Genomic DNA, 6,628 nt, shown 5'->3' with positions numbered 1-6,628 from the left:
TAAAATCCTCCATGCTAATCGCGTTCGCGGATGACCATAAAATCTGTAAAACTATTAACTCTCGCGAAGATTGCACTAAACTCCAAAGTGATTTGTACGCTATTGCTTAATGGTGTGACGCCAATAACCTGCCAATTAACCCTACCAAATCGACTCAGGTAACCTTCACGAGGAGAGTGGCAGAGAAATCCGTAATACATACACCATTGCAAATACTACTATCCCTCAGAAATTACAGGTGAATGATCTTGGCGTTATTTTTGATCGTGCCTTACTTTTTCGCGAGCAAGTGGCGATTACAGTTAATCGCTGTCGCCGAACTTTAGGCGTTTCCTTAACACTATGTCGGTCTCTAAGATCGTTAAAACATTTTAAACTGCGTCTAGTACGTTCTCGACTTGTTTACGGTTCATTGGCATGGAGTGGCTGTAGTTCCTATTTACGACAAAGAGTAGAATCGGTTCAACGGAAATTTATATTATACACCCATACGTTCTTCTTGCGAAATCTCGCTTACGCTTATCAATTGTTACTAATTAGGCTTGGCCTTCCATCTTTAGCTCACTTACTTCAAATTATTGATATTAAATTTATTTCAAAATTAATTAATAATAAGATTAAATTAAGCGACTTACTCGCAAAACTCAACTTTTTAATTCCAAATTCTTTCCGTCATACCGTGACTTTTTATGCGCCTATGAAAGTTCTTAATCCAATTACTCGAATTCAGAAAACGTATAATAAACATTCCCAGACACTAGATATATTTTCCGTACCGATTAAAAACATACGCTAGTACAAAGTTTATCTCAATCCCATGTATATATGTAAAAAGCGTATTTTCTGTAATTATTGTATTGCTATCTTATGATGTCTGTCTATATTCTCGTGAACTACTTGTATAGTTTTTTATATAGACATTAAAAATCTATTTCATTTCATATATATATATAATGGAAAAAGTACACTTATTTTACCAAAATAAAAATACATTATTGTAAGCATTTCTTAGCTTTGTTACTATAATAGGTTATGTAAATTTTCTTTAGCATAGGTGACAAGGTCCTGGGTATATGTCCCTTTAAAATTTGGAATTTTTTGACCTTCCCAATTCCCTGTTGCTTTAGAAAGTCAGGAATAACAAGTTTAACATTTCTACGTGCTAGTTCTTTAGCAACATCAAAATTACAGTTAGACATTATAGTGTCGCCTTTATCTAGTGTTTCTAAAACACCACACTGTAAAAACAGCTTCTTTTCAGAAATGTCTCCCGCAAAGAGGTTAGAACAGAAAGTTATGTGTCGAGAGGGCGCCATTCCAATAAGAGCTTTCATTGTATTAACCTGTTTATAATTTACTTGCGCCTCTGGTCCTGACAGCTTTTCCAGTTCAAATTCTGCACTATCAATAATTAGTCTCAAGCCAGGGTGCTTTTATTTCATTTTCTTAATTTCCAGCGCATTCGCTAATTTTGATGTTTGGCATCTTGGCAAATTTGGGATGCACTCAAAAAGAAACAAAATCCATGTACTTAGGATTATAGACACATAGTCTTATGATAAATTGTATAAGTAGACTAAATATTGTTCCTCAGTTTCTCACCTGAGTCGTACAAGCGTCATGAAAAATTCTTCCATTGGATTCAGTTTTCCTGGTCCCGCAAATTTCACAACTTTATCAAAAACTTCATCTGTACTATTAGTCACTTGAGAAGAATCCTGTCGAACATAATGTAGTTTAGTACACTCTGGTAGCAAAAGTTGATAATATGCTCAAAACATTTTGAAAGAAGGAAAGCCAGAAAAATATTTGATACTGTTTATGTCATTTATAAGCCTCACAAATGTAATTTTTTTTAGTTTTAACTGCTATCAGGTCAACTTCTTTTCTCATAAGTTCAATTTCATGTAGTGTATTTGAATTATGGAAAACATTTGTAGATATTTCACCAAAACTGACTTCACCTTGGGGTTGCTTATCAACAACAGATAATAGTGGATCTTTCAAATTACAGTTTGATGCAATGTCATACTTTCTTTGATAAACACATATTAGTTGCATTTTTTCCAAAAAATTTATTTGATCTTTGATAAATCTATGTGAAAAGGCACATTTTCTTTGAGTTTTACTGGCGTCAGCTAACTTTAATGCATCGGACATTTTCGTGTTTTCAAAAATAGAAGGAACCGCAAATTTTTTAAGGTGTTTGCGACGTAAAGCCCCAGTGGGTAAATAATCAGTTTTCAAAAAATATTTTGAGCATAAAAGTGAGACTTTAAAATAAGCTGGTTTGGTTCCTAATGCCACAGTTTTGGCATGAAACCATTTCCGTTTCAGATCCTTATCTTTAGGTAATGCATGATAAGTGAGCGATGAATCATTGTTTCGGCAATTCTGTATAGTACAAGTACCTTTTCCCATGTTTTAAAAAACACCGTGACTATAACACTAACCTAACAGTAACAGACTTACACACCACCCATAATCAAACGTACACCAAGGCTTAAGGAATAAATATTTTTAAGTTTGTAAAAAGCCACAAAAAATAACTGTTTCCTTTTGAAAATTTTGAACATCGTACAGAAAACGTTGTAAACACTATCTAATCCGATATCATGAACAAATTAAATAAACAATTTAGTTATACGAGCGTTTCTGTCCAAAGCAGCAAAAACAATTTTGATTGGTCGGTTATGAAAGTTCTAGAGTCCATCGCTAACCTAGCCGGCGCTAATGACGTAACCTAGTCGGCCCTATTGACGAATTATTGGCAGCACTGTAAAGCGTCCTTTTTTAAAAATTTCACAACCGTCAAAAAACTTGAACTAACCTCATCTAAAGTAAGTTGTATGCAAAAATTATTACATTTTTTTATACATTTTATAAAATAGACTTACCGTTAAGAATTTGAATGTTAAATAATATAAGCTAGTTTAAAAATGTACTGTGAGCAAAATAATCAATGTTAAAATATTAAATTTGTGAATTTTTTTGGTAGTAAATATCAGGTATGACTTTTAATGGTGCAGTGACTGGCTTGACATTAAATGAATATTATGAAAACGGAGGTCGCCGAGGAAGAATTGGACGCAGAGGTAAAGGGGGTCGTCAAGGTGACAATAAAAAACCTTATGGGGCGCGGTGGCAAGCCGCGCACCTGCTACAAATGCAGAAAACCTGGGCATTTTATAAAGGATTGCCCAGAAATGAAAGGTGAAAATTTTTTTTTAATTATCTGTCCTAGCATCCTTTTTGTATCATCGTGTATTTTTAAGATGGAATTGAACAAAAAGAAATCGATGTAGCAACTTTGGCCACAGATGTGGCCAATTTAACTGTTAATAGGGCTCCGACCATGGAAGAAGCGGCTCAGCCAGCAAATAAACCTGCTCCGCCTACAGGTGGAACAGAAAATAAATTAGCGATTGAAGGGGAGACAAGCATTTAAAAATTGTTCAAAAAGATTTAAAAAAAAACTTTATTTAAAATGTTTTATTCCGGTGGGGGGAAAAATTTTAAAATAAAATCAATTAGCTAACTCAAATGAATAAAGTTCCTGTTTGCTAAATTTTCATTTAGCTTGAAAAATATTTAAAATTTTATAAAATAAACAAAAAAGTATTTAAAATTTTATAAAATAAACAAAAAAATATTTAAAATTTTATAAAATAAACAAAAAATATTTCAAATTTTATAAAATAAACAAAAAAATATTTCAAATTTTATAAAATAAACAAAAAAATATTTAAAATTTTATAAAATAAACAAAAAAAAATTTAAAATTTTATAAAATAAACAAAAAAATATTTAAAATTTTATAAAATAAACAAAAAAATATTTAAAATTTTATAAAATAAACAAAAAAATATTTAAAATGAAATAAAATAAGAAAAATACAATTTAAAATTGCAAAATACACTACCAATTACATAAGCCTAGCAAACCAAATAAATTTTGAACGCCTAGCTAAAGAAAAAGACGCCAACGAGAGATTCAGATTAGCAAAACTCGTAGAAAACCTAAAGAAATCCTTATGAGTTTAAAAAATAACATTAAATATCTCAACGAATGTAATTTATTGGAAAACACAAATTCCCTTTTACCCTTCTGGCAAGAAACATTTTTAACCAAAAATATTTTTTCAAACTATTCTTTAATCAAATACATGCATAGTTTTAATGGTTTAACAAACCACCAAGCAGGGGTTTCATTATAACATAATAATCGTTTCTTTAACGCAATCGCGATAAAAATAGAAAATGAAACAATTTTACAAGGATATCTACAATATACCTTTTTAAATTTTAAAAATGGTGATTTAGTAGTCTCCATTTATAATGTTTACATGCAACAATTGAATTTTAAAGCACTGGATCTGATTGATAAGATTATTACCCATATAGAGAACAAGGACATAGCAAATATAATAATACTTGGTGATTTTAATTGTACATTGGATTCTACACTAGATAGGCGTAATAAAGCTGAAAGACGTAGTAACTAGTCAACAAAAAGAAATGTTTAGTAGGAACCTATGACTTAATTGATGTATACCGTAAAATTTTCCCCAAAAGTCAAGAAATGACTTGGGCAAAGTTTCTCCGATCATGACCAAAAAGCCCGACTAGACCGCTTCTACGTATCACCTACCCTATGGCCAATGGTAAAAGATATAAAGATAGTCCAAGGCCTCAAAATTTCAGACCATTCACCAGTAATCTTAGAACTCGAAATCAAACAGCTAAATAGAAACAACTTAAGTGACAGTTTGAAAATGTTTTAAATAATTTTGGACCAACAGTTTAAAATTACTACCCCAATATGAAGAAAATACGTTATCTTGGTGAAAAAAAACCAAATTTTTATTAAAGAAACTGACTTAACAAAGGAAGATTCTAAACATATTTCTGAAAAATTGTTAAGCGGGAGCGTTAAATCCGAACAAGAAAAAATCTCACTCCTTAAAAGACTCGAGGAACTAGAAGCCAACAAAATTGAAGGCATAATCACCCGGACAAAAATCAATGGCGCAGTTGCTTCTAAATATCCATCCGAAAAACTAATAAGAATTGAACAAAATCAAATTGAAAAAGTTACAAGCGTTAAAAATGAAAAAGGGGAAGAAACGTCAACGCAGAAAAAATTATTTACTGAAATTGTCAGACATTTTGAATCCTGCTTCAAGGAAGAAGAAACAGAGAACCGTCGGGATTACATAACAATATTACCCCGTCTAAGCGAAGATGGAACCAAGGTCTGCAATAACGCCCTTTCGAAACAGGAAGTCGACGAAGGTGTAAAGAATCTAGCTAGAAATAAATCCCCCGGCAGAGATGGCATAACCAACGAATTTCACACACACTTCTGGCCAATTATTGGAAATACCCTCTGGCTAATTTTTACACAGTTACTATGCCAACAACAAATCCCTAGCTCCTTAACCATCGCCGTTATAAAACTCATATACAAAAAGGGGACCCAAAACTTATAAACAACTGGAGGCCGATTTCTTTACTAAATTCAGATTTCAAAATTCTTTCAAAATGTCTGGCAAATAGAATCGGTACGAATATGAATAAAATTATTGACTATGACCAAACCTCGTGTCTACCGAAAATGAGTATTACATCCAATCTAAATATAATGAGGGATGTAATCCACCATTACAGTTTTAACTCTAACGAAAATTAAGCGATAGTAGTGCTCGACCAAGCTAAAGCCTTTGATCGAGTAAAACATAAATACCTATATGAAATCCTGAAACACGTTGGTTTTGGAGACAAGATAACAAATTACATTCATGCCGTATACTCATCGGCCGAAGCATGTGTGAAAGTAAATAATATTCTATCAGCAAAAATTCTATCAGCAAAATTCAAAGTCTCCAAAGGCATCCGCCAAGGTGACCCAATGTCAAGCTTCCTATTCAATTTGTCAATGGAACCACTGTTATGCCATCTGCGAAGTAAACTACGAGAAGACTCGATAAATTTACCGTTCATCCCGAGACCATTAACAACTCTGTCCTTCGCTGATGACCTCAACTCTTTTATCACCACAGACCAAGGATTTACGATTCTATCAGAAGAATGCACAAATTACTCGAGAATGAGTAACGCCAAGTTTAACCTAGGAAAAAGCAACGGATTATGGCTCGGAGGATGGAAAAATAGAACGGATCACCCGATGGAACAACGATCAAATAAAGTCCTTAGGTGTCACCTTCTTCACGAAAGAAAATATACTAAACAATCACGCAAATATGGTAGCAGACGAAATAACAACCTCAATGGAAAACATTTCTACCTCAGTCTTTGGCCTGTCATATAAAAACAGAGCGCAGTTATGCAATATCCTCCTCAGCAAACTATTCTACATCTTACCAGTGCTGTAAATACCCAAAGAACTATCCAAGAGACTCTTACACGAATGCGCCAAACTAATCTGGACTAACGACCGACAATGGTTAAATTTGGACGATATCCAACAGAAGATAGGCCAGGGAGGCTTCGGGTTAATAACCCTAACAAAAAGATGGGAAAATTTCTCCTTTAATAAATTACAACGTCACATTGAGGGATTTTACCACCCCATAGAAGGAGCCTTCCTAGATCATTATTTAAAACAA

This window comes from Phalangium opilio, unplaced genomic scaffold, assembly GCF_054372755.1.
Source record: "Phalangium opilio isolate 3A_F unplaced genomic scaffold, DU_Popi_V2 ptg000090l_1, whole genome shotgun sequence".
In the NCBI taxonomy this organism is placed as follows: domain Eukaryota; kingdom Metazoa; phylum Arthropoda; class Arachnida; order Opiliones; family Phalangiidae; genus Phalangium; species Phalangium opilio.
This window is presented reverse-complemented; position numbering follows the sequence as displayed.